General features: G+C 51.9%; 1 pseudogene; it reads left to right on the top strand.

Moving 5' to 3' along the window:
* The first annotated feature begins 14,425 nt into the window (after window positions 1-14,425).
* Window positions 14,426-23,276, top strand: LOC134434580 (serine/threonine-protein kinase pim-1-like; annotated as a pseudogene).
* The last annotated feature ends 2,092 nt before the right edge of the window (window positions 23,277-25,368 follow it).

Below are 25,368 nucleotides of genomic sequence, written 5' to 3'. Positions count from 1 at the left end.
AGACAAGTTTGGAAAATCTTGTGACTGGCAGTGTTCTTTGGTTGAATTCCCTGGTTGAATTCACAGCAATTGTCGTCGCCCTATGAACAGGATGTTGGCCCGTTCCAGGCGGCTCTGAACGAACGAGACCAACTTGTTCAGCAGGCATGGTCCGAAGGTGACTGTTAGAAACAGCATCGCCAATGGACCTATCAGGGCAGAAATCAGAGTGGTTAGCCAAGGTGATTGATTGAACCAGGACTCGTACCAGCTTTGTTGGGCTTCCCTGTCTTTCTGCCTCTGGGCCAGTCTGTTCCGGAGTTCTGCCATGGAGTCTCTCACGACTCCCGTGTGGTCTGCATAGAAACAGCACTCTTCTTTCAAGGCGGCACACAGGCCCCCTTGCTGCATGAACAGGAGGTCCAGGCCCCGCCTGTTCTGCAAGACCACTTCTGAGAGTGAGGAGACTGACTTCTCTAGATAGGAGATGGATTTCTCGATCCTCTGCAGGTCCTCATCAATCGTTGCCTGCAGTTGGGACAGTCCTTGGTGCTGTCTTGCTAGGGCTGAGACACCCGTGGCCGTTCCTGCTGCTCCCAGGCCGAGCAGCATTGCGATAGTTATACCTGTCATTATTTCTCTTTTGTGGATCCGGCTGCGTCCCTCAAGAAGATGGTACATCTCTTCATCTGAGTGGTACAAGACCCTAGGAACAATCAGAACTTGGACACAGAAGTCGTTCGAGTCATTGAATTTGGGAAGGAACACACAAGGACTCACTCCGGATCGCTGGCAAACCCACATCCCTGATGCGGATGGGACTGCCCACTTATTGTTTTTCCTGTTCAGCCTGCCAATTTTGGTGCAGATGTTACCTCCCCGCTTAGCTAGGGTTGAATTGCCAAAGCATCTGCCTCGGCCTGTGACTTGACTCAGGGTGATTCCTTTGCGAGGGGTGTCCCATCTGCACTGGTGAGGGGCGTCGGCTGTGGAATAACTGAAGGGAGTGTCTAAAGCGACTCCTTCGTAAAAGGGGGGTTTGACATCGTAACAAAGCCAGCAGGATTCGGTTAGGTTAGGGTTGGATTCGTTCAGGGATACAAAGGTAGCTTCTAACATACGAAGGATTGGGTCTGCGTCTGACCCGGTTAAGCGACTCATCTGAAAGGTTTCCGCTTGACTGGTCGGGACATTGCTGACCCCTGTGGGTAAGGTTTTGGGGTAGGTTATGTTTCTCCCTTTCGGCACGCTTTTAATCACTTTGTTGGGTCCGACTGCTCGGGGTGCTGACGGCTGGAGCCTGATAATTTGCACGTTCACCCTCTCTTTTGACCCTTGAAGGACCACTGTCCACGTTCTGCCTGTGGCCCAGCTAGGGTGGTCTGGCTGCAAGACCGTCATGTTGTAATCAGTGCATGCCCGAAAGTTAGGGATTTTAATTTGGTTTCGATGGTGGTTTTCGCGAAAGAAGAAGGGTATTCTGCAGCCGATGGGTGCCCAGGTGAACTGTAAGAATTTGTCTGGCTCTTGTGGATCCCACCCAGGCCCCGACGGTCTGGCATCTGTGACTATGGTTTCGCAGCCCCAGTGCCCACAATATCCCCACCCTGGGTGATTGCAGTAGCTTTTCCCAGGGTTTGAAGCTGGGCACCAGTAGGATAGGTACGAGTGTTTGGCGTGTAGGGAATAGGGGTTTGCCCTTGGCTGTCCTGGAAACAGGTCGGTGATGCGGAGCACGAAGGATGGAGTGTTCGGTGTGGTGATTTCTCTGAGTGCTTTGCCACTACTAAGGTGTCGCATGACCCACCTGAAGGGCTGATGGGGGTAGTGATCTGGGCTGGCTTGCCCTCTGGCGACAAGCCCCAACAGCAAAATCACACAGAAACACCCTTGGTGCGTGGGTCTCACCCGTGCGGGTCTCTCGGGTGCTGCCTGACGGCTTGGTGGTCTGTCGCTTTCGTCTGGAACCGGAATGTACGCATCACGAGGGCGTCCCACGAGCAGGTCCTGTAAACAAAGACTCGCAATTCTCGTCAGTCTCATTCTGCTCGCTATGAAGGTCCGGTTTAATCGACTTAAGTGGACACCACCTGATTTTGCCGTCCTTTTTGACAGCTGCGTACCCTCTCCCCGTGAGCATCAGCCTCCAACCCCGTCCCCACTCGCCTAGCTCGTTTCTGATTACCACCTGTGGGCCCTCTTCTAGCGTTCGAGTGGCCCAGTGTTTTTGGATGGGACTGTTTGTTTCGTCCCCCCTAGGGAATTGATTCAGTGCCAGCAAAGCAGTTGCCAGCATACATGCCTGATCTCCTGGGGGAATGGCATTGGCAAAGCCCTCTGCTTTTGCCAACACTTCTATCTTGGTTTTCAGGGTCTGGTTTGCTCTCTCAACTATGGCCTGCCCGGTACTGTTGTGTGGGATGCCTTGCACTAACGTGATGCCCTATTTCGCAGCGAATTCCTGTACTTGTTTAGAGATGAAATTGGAGCCATTGTCCGTTTTGATCTGCTTGGGGATACTAAGCCAAGCCATGGCTGTCAGCCAGTGCTGAATTGTGTTTTTGGAGTTGGTTTTGGGGTGCTGTGTGGCTATGATCGTCCCGCTATAAGTGTCTACTGTCACTGCAAGCCATGCTCGGGGCTTCATCAGGTCGCACCAGGTGAAGTCCGACTGCCAGATTTCTGAGGGCTTGAGAACTCTCGGGTTGACCCCACAGGTCCATAGGGGTGACTTCTGGCAATGAGGGCAGGTGGCTACCACATGTTTCGCGTCCGCCGTCGGGATTCTGCATCTCTTTGCCAGTGCTTTGACTCCGATGTGGAGCGACTCGTGCAGTTGACGAGCTCTTTGCAAGGTCCAAACGCCTTTTGCTGCGGTGTCCGCTTTGTCGTTGCCGGTCTGGAAGTAACCTTTGACTGGGTCATGGCTGTTGATGTGGATGACTGACACGGTGCCCTGTCGCGAGGAAAGTGCTTCTTCCAGCATTAGGGCTGCTGCTGATGTCGACACTCCTGGTCCTGCCATGGCTAGGCAGAGCCTTGCCACGAATATAGAGTCCATTACGATGTTGAGGTGTTCGTCTTGGAAGAGTCCGCACGCCAAAACCACTGCTGCTGCCTCCAGCTGTTGCACTGACAGTGTGGGGTCACACGCTTTGACGCAGTGCCATTGCTCTCCTGCCTACCACACTGCTGCTGCGGTTGAAGTCGTGGAGGAAGCGTCTGTGAAGACCGTTGGTCCTGGCTGTGGTCTGTCCTTGACCTTCGGTGGCACGTCCATGTCGACTACGGTCAGCAGCTTTGTCTAGGGTGGCTTGGAGGAGTAGGAGATTTCTCCTCCGAAACCGGAGAGAGCAAGGGCCAGGTACTCTGATATTGTGGCTGACTCCGAGGTCGGCTGCTTGCGAAACCGAAGGTGGATGCTTGTCGGCTCTGTCCCTAGGTGTTTCAAGGCGAGTCTCCTGCCTTTCATGATGAGACTGGCGATGCATTCGATTCCTGGGGAAAATGCACGTGCGGGTCTTCCGAGGACCACCCATTGGATCGGTCGGGCCTTTTCAGTGAGTCCTTGAGCCAGTGCTCCCACTCCCCCCTTCGGTGTAAAGTGGACGTACAGGTCCAGTGGCATGGCTGGGTTCCATCTGGCAAGCGTGCCAGTGGACATCTGGTTTTCGATGAAGTCGAGGGAGCTCGTTGCTTGCGGCGTCAGCTCCTTGGGATCCCAGGGGTTCTTCCTTTTCAGGAGGTCGTATAGAGGGTCATTGACCTCGGGAGGAATCAGGACGACGTTGCGAAGCCACTGCAGCGATCCCACCAGGCGTTGCACGTCGTGGAGCGTCTCGACTTCTCGGTTGATCTTCATCTCGGGGGGTGTCACGTAGGAGCTTGTGATTCCTACTCCCAGGAAGGTCACACAGGGTCCTCTCTTGATCTTTGCGCTCGCGATCTCGAAGCCGTTGGCCTGAAGGGTCTCTGTGATTGTGGTCACCAGGTCATCTACTTGGCTTGTTGATGGTGCTGCAACCAGGATGTTGTCCATGTACTGGATGATGGTTGCGGTGGGATTGGAGTGTCTGACTGGCGTCAGTGCTTTGTCCACGGTGATCTGGCATATGGTCGGACTGTCGACTAGGCCTTGTGGAAGCACTCTCCATTGGAAGCGAAGGTTGGGCCGCTCGCCGTTCCGAAACGCCACGGAAAAGGCAAATCGTTCTCTGTCCTCAGGGTGCAGGGGTATTGAAAAGAAGCAGTCCTTGATGTCCAGTACTGCGCACGGCTGCCCTTCGGGGATGACTGAGTTCGCGGGTAGCAGTGTCTGGACTGGACCCATGGGTCGGATCGTCTTGTTGACCTCTCTCAGGTCGTGGACGAGACGATAGCCTTGTCCGGACCTCTTGGGGATCACGAATACAGGGGTGTTCCATGGGCTGGTGGAGGGTTCTATGTGACCCTTTTGCAATTCGCGGTCGACCAGTTCCAGCAAGGCTGCCATTCGAGGCTCTGTCAGGGGCCACTGCTCAACCCATGCAGGGTCTGATGATTTCCAAGTCAATTTGATTGGCAGCGGGGGGTGCACGGCAGTGGCCCTCAGGATAAATTTGTAATCCGAAATCCTAGCAAGGAAAGAACATCCCTTCCCAACAGGGGTGGAGAATTTTGCAAAATGTAGGGGTAGATTGCTACTTTCTTTTCTGGTCCCTTTTTCGTGTGAAGTGTTATAGCCACCAGCTGGGCACTTTTCCATGCCCGGGACGGCCCCCCCACTCCATTCACTGGAGGGACTTCTTTGATTTGCCAATGTCCGGGCCAGTGTGCTTGGGGAATAATCGTGCAGTCTGATCCCGTGTCCGCCCAGAACTGAAACCCTATGACATGTGGATCTTGACTACCATAAAGGTGGCATGTCCCCCACACCATCAGGGGTTCCTTCCCTATTTTCATGACCAAGGCCACCCAGGGATCCCACTCTGGGACGTCCCCTGCTGTTCCTGTGACTCCGGCGCGGCTTGTGGCGGTGGGGGGTGAGAGGGTATTGAGGGCGGTGCTGCGCAACTCTGCCATTGTATTTCTGGAGGGGATGCAAAGTTGACTGCTCCCTGTGGGGGGATAGGGTATGAGGGTCCCCTGCCCCACTGGGGGTTGCTGTAGCTGGGCCGCTGCATGTTCCAGGTGGGAGGGGGCTGGATACGGCCTGGCTGCCCCCTCCCTCTCCCGTTTCCCTGAAACCTGGATCTGCATTCCTTAGCTAAATGCCCCTTCCTTCCGCACACCCAGCATGGCCCCCTACCTCCCCCTTGGCGTGGTGGAGCATCTGCTGATAGGCGCCTTGGCTGGGGGCAGTTTACTGCCAAGTGGCCTGCCTGGCCGCACTTAAGGCACGCCATCACACTGGTTATTGCGGTGTGAACTGCTGCTTGAATGGGAACTAGATGTTCCTCCTTTGCAACGTGTCTGATCATGGCAGCTATATTGGACCCCTGCGGCAGTGACCTTAAAATATCTTTGGTGGCTGAGTTACATTGCTGGCGTAGGCAGTCTGCCAGCATGGGACTATTTGCCTCTGGGGGTAACGCAGAGGAATCTAATGCGGCCTGAAGTTTGTCCACAAAATGAGTGAAACTCTCACTCTCACCCTGTTTTATGAGAGACCACGGGGATGGTTTAGCTACCACTTTAGAGGTGTCACGGATGGCTTCTTGAGCAGCACGGGTTGTTGTCATAACCTCATGGGCACGCAAGCCCTCAGCCTGCGCCTGAGGGGTGATCATGGTGGGGTCTGTGCCCATCAGCCTCTGTATGCTGGAACCGTGCAGTGGGTGGTCTGGCCCCGTTACCAAGGCTAGCTGTTTGAGGCAATTGTCCTCCCATTCTTGTTTAAAAACGATCATTCCCGCACCATCAAATATCATTCTACACGTCTGCTTAACATCAAAGGGAAGCATATCGTCCCCACCAAAAAGGCCGTCAATAAGAGTGCGAACCATGGCAGAATTAATTCCCTTATCCGCAATCGCTTTAACAATTGCCTGCACATCTTTTGGATTAACCGGTGAATAAATCCTTTGGTTTCCGCCTGCCCCCCCCACACGAACCGGGAACACCAGAGTGGCAGACGGAGCCCATTCCGCGCAAGCCAATTTTATTTTCCGCCAGTTTGTAAGCGGGATTCGGTTTTTCTCTGGTAACCCCTTCACCCATGCAGGAGCGCTGTGGCTAGTGACCTTACATGCCGCTGCTCTCTCTCTGTTTGAGCTAGAATCTGAGTCGGAATCCTCTGACCCTGTCTCGGGCTCCGAGCTCGAGTCCGAGTCCGAGCCGGAAGTCGAGTAAAGAAGCGCTTCCGGGCTGCTCTGCCTTTTCCTCGGGCTCCGACCCTGCCCCTTTCTGCGGGGGTCGGGCCGTTCCCTCCCCCTGGGGTCCCCCCGCCTCCTGCTGGGGGAGGTCCTTGCCCTACAAGGACTTAATTTGAATAAAGCGCTCTGATTGGTCTTACGCGCCTCGGCGAGGGCCGCCCCGTCTCCCCGCTTGCCCGCACATGCGTTGTTCAGCGGGCTGACTGCGTTTCCGCCCCCCGCCTCCTCCTTTCCACCCTGACCATGCGGTCCGGCGCCATTTTCAAACGCATATGGTGGGGGGGCGTTTCTATCGGTCCTTATGGGGTCCGACATTCTGGCCGCGTTCCGCGCCTCCTTCGCGAGCGCCTGCCAGAACGCCCGCGTGTGCTCCCCCCCCCCGATGGTGAGTCCGCTCCCTGAGGGGGATCCAGCGTTCGCGCCTCCGCGGGCCGGCCCGGGTCAAGCACCTCCGCGGTTTGTGTCGCCGCGCCCACCCCCAACTGCGGCACGGCTAATAAACAAGCTCGTGCAGCTTTCCAGGTTTCTTGCTCTTGTCGAGCTTTTTTCAGAGCCTGGACAACTCTGCCCCATGATTTTAGGGCTTTCCCTGAGCCCAAGGACATAGCGTCCTCCGCCAGGGCTTTTGTACAGTTATCCCACACGTCCGAATGTAGGACGTCCACGGGGCTTTCAATAGCCCCAAGATTAATCGATCTCGTCAATGCGAGAGTTAAATCCTTAAGTTTACATTCTATACCCCATTGCGCATGCATCTCTGTTACGACCTTCGCTGTGGCTTCCATCGTCCAAGCTGGTCCGGGAGGCGTCCCCCCCCAGCTGCGATCAGTCCCGCTGTCGCAGCCGCCGTCCTCGTTCCAGGAGTGTCCCCGTTGGCCGGGCGCAAGCCGCTGTCCTGGGTTCCGGCACCAAATGTTGCCTTCTAGATCAAGGCAGGCGACCTGGTTCTGAGGTACAGCTCGACAGCCCTCTCTCTAGGGCTGTTCGGGCCAATGACACACACAGACACCAATGTGGTGGACGGTCAAAAGGCGTTTATTACTTCTTCTCATGGGGTCTTATAGTCTTAGGGGTCTCTACGTCAAAAAAGGGGTTTGTCCTTCTTACCTATGGTTAGTAGGGAATGGAAAAGTACTGGGTAAGGGATGGAAAGTTACTGGCTTCTGTGGGGCAACATTCCTATTGTTAGTGGGACCACATTCCTATGTTAATTTCTTATCTATGAGTACCTGAGGGTCTTATCTATGGGGAACCATGGGTCCTGGCTTTCCGTGACATCGCGAAATCTTCTGCCGCGCCTCTTCCCTAGCTACCACATGATGGACACACCTCAAGAAAGAAATCTTGAGGGAGAAGGAGCAGCCTGTGCCTCTGTGCTAAAGTTGAGCCAGCTAATTCTTGTCCTGGCTGGCCATGGAGCTTTTGTGGGAACTGAGGGAAAAAAGAGGGTGCATCATCTTTGGACAGAAGATCAAGCATTTCAGGAAGTGTTTAAGGATGTTGTTAGGTCATGCAGAAAGAAAAGTAGAGTGGTAAAAGGTTAATTAAAACCTAACACAGCCACTTCTGTGAAAAATACTAAAAAATGTTTTAAAATGAACCAAATAGCAAAAGGAGGGATAAGTAGAACATCTACTCTTTATTGGAGGCAGTGGGGAATACAATAAGTAAGATAAGGAAAAGCTGAGCTGCTTAAAACCTTCTTTGCCGCAATATTCAAGAATGAGTCAGGTTGTCCTCAGGACGAGTGTTCTCCTGAGCTGGTGGATGGGCACAGGGAGCAGAACAGCCCCCCTGTAATCCAGGAGGAAGAAGCTGGGGACCTGCTGAGCCACTCAGATGCTCACAGGTGTCTCTGGGAGCAGATGGGATCCATCCCAGGGGGATGAGGGAGCTGTGGATGAGCTCCCCAAGCTGCTCTCCATCATTTACCATCAATGCTGGCTCAGCAGGGAGGTCCCAGGGGACTGCAGGTGCCACTGTGAGCCCATCCCCAAGAAGGGCTGGAAGGAGGATCTGGGGAACTCCAGGCCTGTCAGCCTGACCTGAGTGCATAGCAAGGTTATGGAACAGGTCACCTTGAGTGCCATCCCAGGGCACCCACAGGATGGCTGAGGAATCAGAGCCAGCCAGCGCGGATTCCAATGTCTGCACTGATGATCTGCATGAGGGGACTGAGTCCAGCATCAGCAAATCTGCAGATGACACCAAGCTGGGTGTGAGTGGGGATCTGCTGGCGGGTAGGAGGGCTCTGCAGAGGGCCCTGGACAGGATGCATCCAGGACCCAAACCAGACAAGGTGAGGTTGAACAAGTCCAAGTTCTGGGTCTTGCACTTTGGCCACAACAACCCCTGCAGTGCTACAGGCTGGGGAAAGTGTGGCTGGAGAGCGGCCAGGCAGAACGGGACCTGGGGGAACTGATGGACAGCAGGCTGGACATGAGCCAGCAGTGTGCCCAGGTGGCCAAGAAGGCCAATGGCTCCTGGCCTGGATCAGGAATGGTGTGGCCAGCAGGACAGGGATTCTTCCCCTGTGCTGGGCACTGGTGAGGCCACACTTCGAGTGCTGTGTCCAGCTCTGGGCCCCATATTTTGGAAGGCCATGGAGGGGCTGAAGTGTGTCTAGAGAAAGGCAACAAGGCTGGGGAAGGGGTCAGGAACAGAAATCTGCCGAAAAGGACCTGAAGGAACTGGGGTTATATGATCTAGAGGAGGCTCGGGTCAGACAAGGTGGTGTTAGGATGCAGGTTGGATTGATGATATCAAAGATTTGTCACAACAAAGCTGAGTGGTTTCCCTGGTGTCCCCCAGCCCTTGCTGGCCCCAGGGGCTGATGGCATTTGTGCCCCCTCAGGTTCATGTCCCCACAGCAACAGCATTGGGGTGCTCCCCCTGCTGTGTGCAATGCAAACAGGGGCTGCTGAGCCAGTGCTGCCATGTCTGTGCCTGCAGGGATGGGGCACCAGTGTGAGCTGGGGGAGAGGCCAGGGCTGCAGAGGGGGGATGTTGTTGGCAGCTGCATGAGGACGCTCTGGGACGCTGCCCTGGGCTGTGCAGCACACTGGGGATGGATCAGCCCCTGCTCTGCTGCTCCTTCCCGTCTGTCCCAGAGCCCTTGCAGAGCCCCAGCCATGCTGTTTGCCCCCAGCCTGCCCACGGCCAGCCTGGGGCTGCTCATGGGGCTTTTCTGTGCTGAGCATTGGCCTGGGTGTGTTCTTGAGAGAGCCTGGGCAAGGAGCCTGGAGCCCCCAGGCCCTGGCCTGAGGCGTCAGCGCTGCCCCAGCAGTGCCCATGGCCTGTCCCTGCTGCAGCCCCAGCACTGCCACCCCCAGGGCTGTGCCCGGCCCCAAGAGCACTCAGGCCCTGCAGCAACACCAGGGCCACCAGGGCAGCGGGGCAGGGCCACAGCAGCAGCACTGGCAACACCAAGTGCTGCTGCTGCTGCGCACAGCTGCTGGGCCAGCACTGATCTGCCCCAACTCTGCACACAGACATTACTGCTGGAGCTCTAGAGAAGGAACAAAAGGGAGATCTCTGGTGAAAACTCTGCGGGGAGACCCTTTGATTCCTTTAAAGCCACCAAGGGGCCAGCTCCTCATTGACACAGTCTGAGGCCACAGTGAAGTTTGGAGAAACAAAATAAGAAATTGCACAAAAAATGGCCTTGATTTAGGCAGAATATTAAAAAATGACAACAGAATAAAAAACATAACCAATCCAACAAGAAGTATCAAAGATTACTTGAATTTCAAGAGATATGTAGAAATTTGCAACCAGTTTAATGTTTCCCAAATGGTGCACTCAGCAGTGTCCACACTGCAGCACTGAGCTCCTGATTCCTCAGGCTGTAGATCAGGGGGTTCAGGGCTGGAGGCACCACTGAGTACAGAACTGACACAGCCAGGTCCAGCAATGGGGAGGAGATGGAGGGGGGCTTCAGGTAGGCAAAAAAGCCAGTGCTGATGAACAGGGAGACCACAGCCAGGTGAGGGAGGCAGGTGGAAAAGGCTTTGTGCCGTCCCTGCTCAGAGGGGATCCTCAGCACAGCCCTGAAAATCTGCACATAGGAGAAAACAATGAACACAAAACAACCAAAACTTAAACAGACACCAAGCAACGAAATCCAAATATTTCAGAAGGTGGAGTGTGAGCAGGAGAGCTTGAGGATCTGGGGGATATCACAGAAGAACTGGCCCAGAGCATTGCCCTTGCACAGGGGCAGGGAAAATGTATTGGCTATATACAGCAGAGCAGTTAGAAAGGCACTGGCCCAGGCAGCTGCTGCCATGTGGGCACAAGCTCTGCTGCCCAGGAGGGTCCCGTAGTGCAGGGGTTTGCAGATGGACACGTAGCGGTCGTAGCACATGATGGTCAGGAGGGAAAATTCTGCTCCAATGAAGAAGAGAAAGAAAAAAACCTGTGCAGCACATCCTGCATAGGAGATGTCCCTAGTGTCCCACAGGGAATTGTGCATGGCTTTGGGGACAGTGGTGCAGATGGAGCCCAGGTCGCTGAGGGCCAGGTTGAGCAGGAAGAAGAACATGGGCGTGTGCAGGTGGTGGCCGCAGGCTATGGCGCTGATGATGAGGCCGTTGCCCAGGAGGGCAGCCAGGGAGATGCCCAGCAAGAGGCAGAAGTGCAGGAGCTGCAGCTGCCGCGTGTCTGCCAATGCCAGCAGGAGGAAGTGCCTGATGGAGCTGCTGTTGGACATTTGCTGTCTCCAGACATTGGAACCTTTTGAAGAAAGAATTACAGTGATAATTGAGGGGAGGTTTCTCCAGAAGATTCAAAGCCCTTTCTCATAGACCCTTTCTTGCCACTAAACACCTCCCCCTGTCCATATCTAGGAGATCTTCCTTCAGCTTTGTTGCTAGGGCCCTGATTGCTGCCGGCCAATGTTGTGTGAGGAGCTGGACCTTGGCCTGCAGGACACCTGGGAGTCACCCTTAACCCCCAGTCAATGCAGGGGAACAGTGAGGGCAGGGGCCAGTCCTGGTGTTGGGACTTGGATAAAGAATGTTCCCCTATGGCAGAGGAGCTGCCTGGGTGAAGGGATGGGGGTAACAGAAGGCAGAATGAGAGATTCTGCTGCACCTGGGGAGAACAGAGAGTCCAGGAAGGCAGGAGGATTGTCTGAGGCCTAGTGCAGACTGAGGGGAGCTGCTCTGTCCCTCTCTCCTGTTCCAGCTGCCCTGCACTTACACCTTTGTGAGATCCACTCCCGTGTTACCCTGGACAGCCAGGAGACACTGCTGAGAGCAAAGGGATCCCTGGCTCACAAAGTTGCCTGAGGGCCACTGTCCTGCCCTGCTGCTGCCTGGCAGGGGCTGGGCAGGGCTGGGCAGGGAAAGGCTTTACCTCAGGCCCTTCTCTCTCCTTGCCTTTCCCAGGTGCTGCTGGCATTGCTGAGGGGCTCTCTGCCATGGCAGTTGCAGCTGCAGGGCCAGGCCCAGCCCTTGGGCTCCTCCTGTGCAGGCTGAACACAGCAATGGGGTGTCCCACCCTTTCCCAGAGTCAGGAAAGTGGGCTCATTGCCAGCCTTCCAGGCTGCCCTGCCCAGAGCTGCCCGGGCACAGGGAGCTGGGACACCCCATTGCTGTGCTCAGCCTGCACAGCAGGAGCCCAAGGGCTGGGCCTGGCCCTGCAGCTGCAACTGCCATGGCAGAGAGCCCCTCAGCAATGCCAGCAGCATCTGCGAAAGGCAAGGAGAGAGAGAGTGGGACCTGAGGAAAAGCCTTTCCCTGGCCAGCCCTGCCCAGCCCCTGCCAGGCAGCAGCAGGGCAGGACAGTGGCCCTCAGGCCCTGGTCAGCAGGGAATGGGCACATGGCCGCAGAGATGCCCTTCATCTCTGGGGCTGCTCTGCCCGCCCAGGAGGGACTGAGGGCCCTGAGCCCCCGGGCTGAGGGCTGTGCTGGCTGCGAGGGGACACAAGAGCTGTGCTGCTCAGGGCAGTGTGTGCCCTGCAGGGCAGGCCCGGCAGGTGCCACATCTGCCCTGCAGCAGGGCTTCCCTCAGCACTACCTCCCTCCCTCTCTGCCCACGGCTCTGCTGCTGGAGCTGTTCCAGCCCCAGCTGCTCCTGTGGCCCCGGGCTCCTTCCCTGCCAGAGCTGCCAGAGCCCAGCCCAGCCCCTAGGCCAACCCTGCCCTGCAGCTGCTGGGCCCTGCAGGGATTAAAGAACAGTTACCCCAGCCTGGGCATCATGGAAAGGTGATGCTGCATGGATCTGGAGGCTGGGCAGGTGCAGGCACTTGCTGAGGTGCCCAGGAATCCTCAGGGTGACAGTTTAAGTGCCTCAGCCCCTGCTCTACCCTGCACAGTTAATTTTCTATTGCCGCCAAGCTGAGCCAGGGAAAAATGAGAGCACAGATTCAGGAAAGCAGAGACACAAGCAGGAAACTCCTACCCTGAATCAGCTCATGACAAGTCCCCTCAGAAATGAGCTGGACATGAGCTGGAGTTCTGAGCAGCCCTGGCTGCAGCCCCAGCTTCACCCCCTGCAGCCGTCCCTGGCAGCAGGAGCCGTCCTGCCCTGTCCCTCTGACAGTGCCCAGGGGAGCCCTGCTCTGCAGCACATCCACCCCAAAGCAGAGACAGCAGCAGAGCCATCCTTACAGTCACATCAATCCTGTCCTAGGTCAGCTTCAGGGGATGCCTCCAGGAGCACAGGGGACATTGCCCTGCATCCACACACTCACCATGCACAGGGCTGTAAAGATCTTTCCCCAAGTGAAGTCTCAGCTCAATGTCTTCCCAATCCTGATTGCCTTCAGCCTGTCTCTGCCTGGCTCCTGTCCCTGCCGGCAGAGCCCTCAGCCCTGCTGGGCTGGGAGAGGAGCTGGCCCTGGGAAGAGCTGTTCCTTTAAAGCTCAGCAGCACAGACACAGCACAAGGATTTAATGAGCCTCTGGGGATTTGGTGTTGTTTACATCAGACTCAGTCCCTGAGAGTGTCTTCAAAAAACTTCTCAACAACTCAAACTTAAAATGGAACTTCAAATTTCATTCAAGTTTTAATGGGTCCCGCTGAGGAACATGACTGAGAAAGTGTCTCCAGGTTCCAGTTAGAGCAGAACATTGGAGGCAGTGATGACACCTGGGGACAAACAAGGCAAAGGTGTCTGTGGTGCTGAGCAAAGCTGGATGTGTTTCAGGAATGCCAAGGGCCAAGGCCTGAGCCCCAGCCCCTGGCCAGGCAGATGCTGTCCCTCCCTCCTTGCTCAGGGCTCTTGCCAGGATGGGCACTGGCATGTGGGAATGTGCAATGGCAAGGGCAGGAGCATGGGGCGGCCCCTGCCAGGCTGCTGAGCAGGGACAAGGAGGCAATGAGGCCCCAGGTCTGCAAGGGTCACTTGTCTCCTGCTCCTGCCTCAGGCCCGGGCCCAGCAGCCAAGGCCAAAGTGCTGCTCAAGTTGGCTCTGGCAGGGCTGTCTTGCAGCTGCTGCACATGCCTGTGCCCTGTGCATCCCAGGCTGTGCTACGGAGTCCCTGCCCTGCGCCTCTGTCCCTGCAGGCTGTAAGGAGCAGGTCTGTACCTGGTACCCTGTACCAGGTACCCTGTACCTTTTGGACATATGCCTTGGCATATTGGAACGTTGTCCACATGGACATGGATGGCTACAGAACACTAAAACATAAATTCTCATCCCTTTTTTTCTGAAAATATAGGATCATAAGTCCTTATACTATCCATTGGTGCTTTTCATTATAATGAAACTGTCCTTTCTGAATAGAAGGGTGTCCTTCTTATTGTATAATATCTCATACAAAGGTTAAAATAATTAGGAATCATTTTAGGCATTGGCATTCATGACCATAGCACTCTAGGAAGCGGCCAAGTTAGAATCCATGTGTTTTTCAATACAACTATTGTTCTGGAAGATTGAAACATAACTGAAGAGCACAACTGGGAGGTGACTTTGTCCTGCAGCCTTATGGTTCTTCTTTATTAAGAAATTCATGTGTAGAATTATAACTAACCTGATGTCACTTGTATTTTTAGAGGGAAAAAAGGGGTGATGAAGGGTAACTAAGGCCTATCCATAAGACAATCTATAAATCTCCAGATTAATGAGCGCCAAAGGATAAGTTATCATGGTATATCACGTTAAAGGGTACCTTTATCAACACCATATGGATCACCACTTTTCTGGCCTTTGGACACTCAACTTTTCAGCTACCTCATACAGACATGTTCATACACACAGACCAGTGTGCAAAAAGGTTTCTCATCTGACTCCACCAGATCCCACTGGCTCTGCAGAGCAGTCAGAAAATACACAGAGAGTCTAATGAGGAAACAGGGTACTGTGGAACAGTGCAGGGACCAGGTGCAAGACAGGACCTTACAAGCACACTGACCAGCATCTGCCAGCATGACAGACACCACTTATTGTATTATTCCTCTATTTTCCGATGTCTATTTCTCTTCAAACCACCTTGATCCCTCCCTTTTCCTTCTTTGTTTCTTTCCCTAACATTCTATATTTCGTGTAGTGAAATTCAAAAATGCTGCTTCCTTGCACCCCAATATTAACCCTGTAACACTAGGCAGTAATACCAGGCCATTCTGCAAAGCCATCTGGAGAGCCACTCTGCTGACTCATGGTGATAAGTTTTCTTCCCAGACCATGAGGCTTAGGCTGCCTTGGAACATCTGGGAATGTTTTTATTTATTTATTTATACATGTCTTTTTAAATTTAATGTATTTTATTTCTTTATTTAGCATCTTTTACCATGGTCCACATGTTCCATATGGTATACCATGTCCCCTGCTACAGAAGACTCCACCATCATTGCTCTTACTTTCAAAATGAAAACAATACTGAATAAACTTCTGTCCTTCAGTGGCACCAAACTACTGACAGAGTCTGATGTGAATCTCTGCTGGTCACCTTGTTCTAGTGATAGACAGGGGTGTTGGCCAAGTTATATCTCCCAAGGCCACAGCCATCTTTTGGTAATGTTGAACAGGTCTTGGACCACATAAGCCATGTTGTACAACTCATCCCCTGGCTGCCCCACCTGGCTGCCCCTTCCTTTGCTGACAGCAGGAGTCCAGGCTCTGGATCTTGGCTGAACACAGCAAGTTCCCATGTTTGGACAGGCTCAAAGGCTGCCCCAGGGGAGTGAAGGGCTTGGCACAGGGGCGAGCAGACAACGGACAAATGGGCACCAGGACAAATGGCCCCAGAGCTTCACTTGCAGTGGCAGCAGTGGCAGCATTGGCAGCGAAAGAAGTGCCTTTGTCGACTCCCTCTTGCTTTTCTTCTCCCTCTTCCGCAGTCCCGCACCCTCTCCCGCTCTCCATTTCTCGGTGCCCCCTCCTCTCCCAGTTTCTCTCTCCCCATACCTGGCCAGGCCATGCCCCCGGCCCACCCCTGGCCCTGGGCAGGGCTGACCGGTGCCCAGCCCTGGGTGTCCCGCCGTGGTCTCACCTCCGGCTGGCTCTGCCTGTGCTGGCAGTGGTGCTGCTGGGCGGGCATCAGTGCCTGGGGCTGGGGCGGCATCGCCTCCCTTTGGCTCCACCTGGCCCGAGCCCGGCCCCAGACCCGACCCCGGCCCCAGCCCCGGCCCCGGCCCTGGCGCAGGGCCCGGCCCTGGCTCCTCCCGGGGCTGGTGGAGGACACAGGTGGCACGGCTGCTCCTGCTGCCTCCGCTGCATCTTGCCTGGCTTGAGCTCCGCCGCTGTCCTGTTCCCAGGAGCGAATGCCTGGGCATGGCCGGCCTGTGGCACTTGAGGGGCGCTCGGGGGCCGTTGCTGGCTTCGGACCGAGTGCTGACAGCCGTGTCCTTCTGTCAAGGAAGGCACAGCAGGGTCTGAAGGAGCAGGACAGGCTGGGCTCGCTGCTGGGACGCGGGGGCTTCGGCAGCATCTTCACAGCCACGCGGCTCTTGGATTGCAACCTGGTGAGCAGCAGGGCCGGCCGCAGCTGCAGGAGGAGGAGGAGGGTGGAGGATGGGTCTGGGCAGGGCGGGCGGCGAGCTGAGCCCGCTGCTACCCTTGGCTTGCAGGTGGCCATCAAAAGGGCGCCACAGAAGCGCGTCCAGCACTGGGGTGAGCTGGTGAGTTAGCAGGGCCAGTGGCAGAAGCTGGGCTGTGCCGGGCGGGGATGAGCCGAGGCCCGGCAGGGTGGGAGACGCCAGGACGCCCCGAGGGAGAACAGGCATGGGGCCAGAGCAGGGTGCAGAGCATCCCGGGCTGGCTGAGGTCTTCCCGAGCCCCAGCACGGCATCAGCCCCACTGACGGCATTGTGCTCCTTCCGCAGCCCAACAGCACCAGCGCCCCGCTGGAGATCGTGCTGCTGGCCAAGGTGTCCACTGGCTTCCCCGGTGTGGTCCAGCTGCTAAAGTGGCTCGAGCTCCCCAACACTATCGTGATGGTGCTGGAACGCCCAGAGCGCTCTCAGGATCTGCAGCATTTCATTGGGGCACGGGGGTTCCTGCCCAAGGAGGTAGCGCGGGAGCTTGTCTGCCAGGTGCTGGAGGCCATGCAGCACTGCACCAGCTGCGGGGTCTTGCACAGGGACATCAAACCAGAGAACAACCTGCTTGACCTGGCCACTGGGCAGGCCAAATTGATTGACTTTGGCTGTGGCACCCACCTGCAAGAGACAGCCTGCTCACTTTGCAGGTGAGCCCATGCAGGGGTGTGCTCCCTGTCCCAGCATCTCATGGCACTGAGCTCTCACAGTCCAAGCTGGGTGTGGCATCAGGGATTCTCTCTTTTGCTGCCCTTCATGGCACTGACATATCAGCCGAATTGCTTTTGAGCTGGGCTGAGTGGGGAGCCTGCTTCCAGCTGTGGTGGCAGTCTTTGCCCACCACTCTGCCCAGGACTGGGGCTTGGGCTGGGGCAGCCAGCCCAACTAAAACACCTGTGGGTGGGGGTAGCAGAGAGGGAGGGACAGAATCTGTGCCCCAACCGGTTTGGTGTGCAGGTGAGAAAGGGCTTGGACTGCTCCACTCACCTGGTTTGTCTTGGGTTCGGAATGTTTTTTGGGGCATTGAAGCCAGGGAGGATGAAGGCATTGCTACAAATGGTGTTCAATTTGTGTTAAATTGTGGCAGGGTTGGGAAATGTTGTTTTGGGGTGAGTTGATGGATGTTTGTTGTGGGTCCTGGGGAGGGGAGGTCCAGGGATTGTTGGGAGCGATAGTCAAAAAAGGGCGGGAGGTTATTGGACAGGGGACTTGACCAATCATTCGAGGCCCCGAGAAAATGGTCCAGAATGAATATCCATAAGGACCAATGAGAATGCTGGAAATTGACCAATCAAGGGGCAAATCCAAAACCCACCAATTCTGGACCTGAGAGGGGTTATAAAATGAGGGTTTTGTTTGGGTTGGGGTTCTTCTCCTTCTGAGGGATGTACTAAATGGGGGAGAACACAGAGTGTTTGGGACTCATTTTCTTTGGGTTGCAGCATGGGAGTTTGGGCTTATCTCAAACTCCCCATCCTCTTTAGCTTGTTTTAATAAATGAGAGCCTTTTTCCTTTTCAAAATCTGGCCTCATTCTAATTCATAACAGCATGGCGTTTCACCACCACTGAGTGGGTTTTCCCTTGTTATGCTCTGGACTTGCAAGTATTTCCACTACCCTCTTCCATCACCAGTGGCTTCTTTTCCAACCTCAAGTCTATACACAAGTCCTAGGTGCTGGTCAGAGGGCAGTGGGTCACACCCAGTGTGCCACTGGGGCAGCCCCCACACACCCAGGGGTACTGGGGCCAGGCTCTGGGAGCAGCAGCATCCCCCTGATGAACTCCATCTGTATTCCACAGGAACACGGTCATACAGCCCCCCAGAATGTACCCACTTTGGCTGGTACTATGGCAAGCCAGCTACCATCTGGTCCCTGGGCATCCTGCTGCACCAGATGGTCTGTGGGAAGCACCCTTTCAGCAGGGGCCAGAACATCCACTGAGACCATCAGCTCTCTCTGCCACAAGGGCTCTCTCAAGGTGGATCCTCATCTCTGGGCACAGGGGGAATCCCAGTGCTGGAAGACAGCAGTGGGCTCATGGGCATCCCACTGTGGCAGCTGCTGAGGAGGTGGCACATGTACTGCTCTCCTCCAAAACAGGGAATTGATGGGAAAGTTTGGGCCCAGCTCTGAGCACATCCAGCATGGCTTGGGCCCAGGAATAGCAAGACAAAGCCAACAAGAACCTTCTCCAACTGCCCGGTGGTTCTGGTTTCTCTGCCCAGAGTGCCAAGATCTGATCAGGCAGTGTTTATCCATTGTTTTGAGGAGAAAAGAAGAAACCTCACAACTTTATAAAAGTTGTAAAGCCCGGTATGCCTTTATTACGATGAGCGCCAGATGCAAGCCTCCCCAAAAGGCATCCGTACCCCCGAAGACCTCAGGTCTCCTTTTATCCCCCTTCCAAATGCATATGCATACAGTTTCACAATAAGTTCATACATATTCATTCCGCGTGACATTTATCACCAGTTCTTCTTTATCAAAGGAATTCCTAGGTGGGGGGCAAATTGACCTTGTGGTCGTTTCTGTTTTTCTTTCTCTGTCTCCTTGCTGTCTCCAGCATGTGACTTTTCCTTCAGCTTTGGCCTCACAGACTTTTCACCTCTCCTAGACACTTCACCTAATTCAGAATGGATCTCTACTCTGTCTCATTCCCCCCTTTCCTATGAAATAAGTAAATTCTTTTACTTAATGAAAACCCTCACGACAACAGTTGTCTTTTAATGCTCTACCATGTATGTTTGACAAAGAGGTTAGTACAGCTATTCGTTGTAGCATTCTCCAGTTCCAAATTAACAATGTAATAGATAATCCTAAGCTTATCCCAACTAATATTAGTAAAACTACAATGGGGTGGCACAACTTATTAAAGATTCCATTTGCAGTTGGTGACCACCCAAAGATCACATCCCACCAGTGGTGATCCATATTTTGTTTTATTCTTTGTAGAACTCTGGTTATCTCCTTTGTATCATGTTGGACAGTAATTAAGGTTTTCTTTCCACTTTCTTGGATTTCCTTCAAGATCTCCAATAGGTCTTGGTGCTTAATTAATTGTTTCACTAATGTAAGGTTCATCTCAATATGGGTAGGTGATAGTCTGTGATACATTGTGTAATTGGCTTTGACCAGCTGGTGGGATGTCACTGGAGCCAAGTATGAAAAATCACACCCGATAATCTTAACAAAATTACAAATACAGAAATTAGAATGATTTCTACTAGACAGAATAACATCATTGCTATCAATTTGTACAGCAGCACAGGCAGTTCTCAGACATACACACCCTTTTCCAGTATATACAAGCACAGTTTTCTGGTCAGTGACTGGATGAATTTCAAAGTGAAAAATACTCTGTTCAGTGTCTAGATACACATCTTGGGCAATAATAGTATTGCTTTCACAAATGAATCCCATCTGTTCTCTAGTAATGCGGGATTCTAAGTTTACTGTCTGCCACTTTTCATTCATCTTTCATGCCCACACTCTATGTTATGAAGGATAGAGTATTGTTTTTTCAAGGTTTAATCCTAGGGCAAGGAGGGGATGGATAACATAAACAGTGGCATTACGTATGGTAAGCACAAAGGCAGTTGCCACATTAGAAACAGGATCATAGGTGAAATTCACCGTAGTCTGCCAGGATTGAAACTTCCTTTCAATATCAATTGCATTATCCCACACAATCTTCCGAATTTCAGCTGGAAAATTACCTTCACCCCCTTCCTGTATGATCAGAGCTGCTGTTGCCTGCACCCATAACTGTGCTTGTATACAACTGAAAGCTAAAGACACATTATCTTAAACTGTACTAAGTGCTTCTACTATCAGCTTGTGGTCTTGGTCCCTGGCCTTTTCATACTTCCTTACTTTGGCAGTACTTTTGAAATCTGTCACTGGCTAGTTCCTAATGCCAATACAAATGACTGTAAAGACTGCTTCAATTTTGTTAGGCTACCTGCTGCAGTGGCCAGTTTATTCATCAGTATTTCTGAATCAATTCAATTTAAAACTCCTAATCCTGTCCCTAATATGCCAGTTAGATGTTTGTTATGGGGAATAGGAACTGCTTTCTGTCCATGACCATCCTGCCTGCCAGAGGGATGTGCTGGGCTCACACTGCAAATTCAGACACACTTCACAAGTGTATCTGACAGAGGTTTAGGTCATACTTGAGGCAGATGTTTGTTCTGAAATGCAGAGACCTCAAGGAATCTAACCTCTCCTTCCCCCTCCAAAGCACCTGATTTCCCAGATGTGTGGCAAGCAGGAATGTCTCTCCTGGTCTACAAAACTTCACCCACCTTGCCCCTAGCTAAGATCAAGCTGTGGACTGTGTTCAGGGCAGAAGATAACAGTATTTGTCCACCACCTGCAGTTCAGCAGCCTTTAGCAGCCATTGCCTGGGTATTCAGCCAACCTGCTTGGAAAATGACCTAAGGAAACTGATTTCTTGGTGTTCCTGGTTTTAGACACCAGGAGAGCTGGCTCCTTCCTTTCTTGTTCTGCTCCTGAGATATGCCTGTTTTTGTAACCATGTTGTCCAGCCCTCAAAGGAAGTTTTTAGGAAGGAGGAGCAGGCTGGTTGGATTTTTGAGATGTTAATTTGCATTATCAACTCCACACGTTTGAGAGACCATTCTGGATTGAATAATAGCTGTTGTTCACTCACATGCTTTACTACGTAGAGGCCTATTTCATACACTTTAGGTTCAAGTTTGGGTAGAGTCTGAACTAGTATGAGTTGTATAAGGCCCTGCTGTGGTAAAAGGCGCAGTGTCCACTTTGAATTCAAATGAAAATCTGATAGCAACTTGAGCTCAAAGGCAGGTCACTTCTACAGGCTGTATCTAGGTGAAATTACACCAACAGTCTGATTCACTTAGGTTATCACAGACTTGCTGGTGTTCATATACACCAGGGGAGGTTCAGACACTAATTACATCTGATCTCTCATAAGCTGTCCTATTGATGACCTGGCACTCTACTTTGATTTCTTCTCCTCTGATTCCTTGAAGTGTCCACAGTTCCTGTTACTGCCATTCTTGCTCCTCATATACCTGATTCTCGTGGATTACTACAGTAGATATGTTTAAATCTTTTATCTCAGAAGGTTTTCCCATGGATCCAGTATACTGATTAAACACCTGGGACCAAGGCCATTCAGCATTGCTTTGGATAGAGTTACTCTCTAGTTCTAAAACTTCAGTTACAAATACATACAAAACAATTCTGTAAACTAAAGTATGAACTACTCCCGACCGCAATGTACTCATTTTGCCCAAGTAAGTTTTAGTCTCAGTTCATTGTCTCCTGGTGTCACTCCTGAAGGGGCTTCTGGACCTTCTTCACCCGAGAGTGATGGATCCAGGCATTCTGCTCCTTGATTTTGATTGGAGTGAAGGTGGTGAGAAGTACTTGCAGTGGTCTCTCCCACTGTGGTTCCAAAGTCTTCTCTGTAAGAGACTTAACATATACATCATCCCCAGGCTATCTAACTCCCTGCTCCAAGTTCCAGCCACATGTTTCTCAATTTCTCTGAGCTGTTTGCTTAAAGCCACCATGTAGGTGGACATTCTGGATATTCCTTTTGTATTCTATATGGTCTTCTATAAGGCATTCCAAAAGGATTCAGCATTCCTTTAGCTCAAGGTTTAGTTCGAATTTGCAATAGTGCTAGTGGAAGAGCTTGGGCTAGGGTAGAATAACTTCTTGCCCCAGTCTTACAATCTGCTGCTTAATCAAATGATTCATTTTCCCTGCCTGGCTACTTGATTTGGGCAGTTTGAAGTGTGAAGTTCTTAATCTATGCCCAGGTGTCCACTAATCTGTTGCACTGCTTTGGAAATGAAATATGATTCTTTATCTGAGGACATCGTGGCTGGAACTCTGAAGCGTGGTATTATTTCTTGTAAAAATAATCTGGTCACATCTTGAGTTTTGACAGTTCTGGTGGGGAATATTTCTGGCCACCCTGAAAATGTATCTATTAATACCAGTAAATACTGATACCCCTCTTTCCTTGGGAGTTCTGAAAAGTCAATTTACCACTGCTGTATAGGCCCATGGCCTCTCCCAGTCTGACCGAGTTTTGGCCAGGGGGTGTTTTGGGGTTAGTCTGGAGGCAAGGATCACATTGTCAGCTTACCTGAGTGATAGTGGCATATAAATTCCTGACAATGATACAACGATTGTTTCAATCAGATGTGTGTTCTAGAAAGCCTGTGGAAATTACTACTTCAAAGTCAACACTTCATTTCAATGCACTCTGTATCACTGGCAGCCTTGGTCATTTTGAGAAAGGAGCCACACTCTATAAAAGGCTTCTAAGTAGTTAGGCCCTAGTGTGTTTTCTAGTGCCCTTCCTTCACTAGTAACCACGAAAATGGGAAGGGATTACTAGCTCTCTTTCAATGGTAGCCCACCCCTTGTAATTGTATGTTTCTTTTGATTAGTATTATTGTATTATGGCTTACATTCGAGGAAAATCTGTACCTTACCCTTTCCTGCTTTCTTTGCCTCTCCATCCGCCAACTCATTTCTTTCCTCCAATTTTAAGCTCACTCTCTGGTGTGCCTTAATATGCTTTTTCAGGTAGCTGAACTGCTTCCAGCAGCTGGATTGTCTCTTCTTTCCCTGTGAGGTCAGCAGTCCCCTCTCCTTCCAGATGGCTCCATGTGCATGTTATGACTCCAAATGCATACCTTGAGACTGTGTAGATGGTTATTCTCCTCCCTTTTGCCCTTTCCAGGGCACGGGTCAATGCATTTATCTCAGCCTTCTGCGCGGAGGTACCTGTTGGTAAGGGTCCAGACTCGATTACCTCTCTGCAGGTGGTCACTGCATACCCAGCAGGTCGCTTCCCATTGGCAACATAGCTGCTCCCGTCAGTGAACCAGGTCTCTGCATTGTCCAAAGGAGCGTCCTTTAAGTCTGGACGGCTGGAGTAGGTAGCTTCAATGGTCTCCAGGCAATCATGGTGTACTGCTTCTCCTTGATTTCCACTGAGAAAGGAAGCTGGGTTGACAATATTAGTCACCACTATCTCTACATCATCTTGCTCTGCCATGATAGCCTGGTATTTCAGAAACCTCTGTGGTGAGAGCCAATGGTCACCCTTTACTTCCAGCGCTGCGGACACTGTGTGGGACACTAGCACAGTCATTTTTGTCCCAGGGTAAACTTGCGTGCCTCTTGAATATTCAGCACAACTGCTGCTACAGCTCTGAGGCAACCTGGCCATCCTTTGGCTGTTGCATCTAGCTGCTTAGAGAAGTAAGCAACTACCCTCTGGTATGGACCCAAGTCCTGAGCCAATATTCCCTGGGCAATTCCTTGCATGGAAAAATAGAAAGAATGGTTTACTTACATCTGGAAGTTTCAAAGCTGGAGCATGCATGAGGGCACTCTCTAGCTGGTGAAAGGCCCGTGTGGCGTCTTTTGTCCACTGGAGATCTCTGTTTACATTGGCAATAAGAGCATAGAGGTGTCTGACGAACAGTCCATAATTATAAACCCACAGCTGGCACTACCCTGCCATGCCTAAGAAGGTTAGGAGTTCTTTCGTTGTCTGGGGTTTCAGGGTTTGGCATAGGGCTTCCCTGCCTTAAAGTCTGCTGCTCAGCACTCACTTCTTACCCCAGGTAGATTACCTTCTGTTTCACTACCTGTGCCTTTTTCTTTGAGACTCTGCGTCCTTGGAGTCCTAGGAAATTCAAAAGGCTTACCGTCCAGGCTTCTCTCGCTTCCCTCGTCCAAGTGGCTACTAGAAGATCGTCCACGTACTGCAACAGCCTCCTTTCCTCTTGTGGAGCTTCCCGGGACTTTGGGTCTTTGCAAGCTGTTCTCCAATCGGAGTGGGGAATCTTGAAGCCTTCAGGCACATGGACTATGTGAGCTTGTGTTTGAATGCAAAATTTTCTGGCTGGCTTCGTGGATGGGGAGGCAAAAGAAGGCATCTCTTAGGCCTAAAACAGTTAACCAGGTTAGGTCAGGTGTTAAACAAGTTAGTAAAGTCTATGGATTTGCTACCACAGGGTATAAATTCTGTGTTATCTTATTGACAGCCCTTAATCCAGTACTATCAGTTATTGGGCTGATTCCTTCTTTATCTTCCTTTTGAGGGTACCACTCAACTCTCACTGGTTGTGTTTTTTCCTTAAGCTTGATTACCATGGGGGGGCATCTTTCATTCTCCCTGGTACAGCAGAGGCCCATACACTTGAATACACTTATTTACTTATTCTAATATCTCCCTACTAATGTCTTTCTTAATTTCAGTGTCTGTTAATGTTAAGCCTAACCTTTTTATATAATTTGCCTTCAGAGTAACCTTTCTCATTTGAGAATGTTTAGCAAATTGAGCGAATTGTACAAACTTTAAAGGTTTGCAAAAGTATGCCTTCTCAGACTGGCCAGTTGTTCAGTTGTTCCCCACACTACAACATAAACATTCTTCACAGGTAGTAACGCTTTATTTAAAACTGAATATATGGCCCTTGTGTTGACTAAAATTCTTCTCTTTTGGGGAGGTCATCTTTACCCTTCCTCCCTTACCTTGGGAGGAGCTTTTAACAAATCATATGTACTCATTTTGCGAACTGTGATTGTTTTGCATTTCAGCATGATAATCCTTGCCTGATTTCATACATTGCTATCTTATGCTGTATGCTGAACACGTTTGATTTGCTTTCTCTTTGCCTTGTTTTCCTTTTCAAGGGCCAAGACCAGAGGGTGGTCTGATCTCACAGTCTCTTTGCCATTCTGGGTGATTTCTTAAAACAAAAAGACATTTCAGCATACAAAAACTCTATCCCATTTATCTTCCTATTTTAAAACAGTACTAACAGCAATGAAGTATTATAAATCTTTTTATTTTCTGAGCTGCTCTTACTGGCAACCTTCGCCCAGTGAGCCCCTCCTAAAAGGGGCTAATTTAGGAACCTCTTTGCTCTGGTCAGTTCTCATTATTTATTTCTCCTTGCCCTATCTCGCTTCAACTCAAACCTTTTTACAGACCTTCACAGTACTTTCTCAGTTTTCCTCC

Source organism: Melospiza melodia, unplaced genomic scaffold, assembly GCF_035770615.1.
Source record: "Melospiza melodia melodia isolate bMelMel2 unplaced genomic scaffold, bMelMel2.pri scaffold_44, whole genome shotgun sequence".
Taxonomy (NCBI): Eukaryota; Metazoa; Chordata; class Aves; order Passeriformes; family Passerellidae; genus Melospiza; species Melospiza melodia.
The sequence above is the reverse complement of the archived record's forward strand: the minus strand, read 5'-3'. Positions and strand labels throughout refer to the sequence as shown.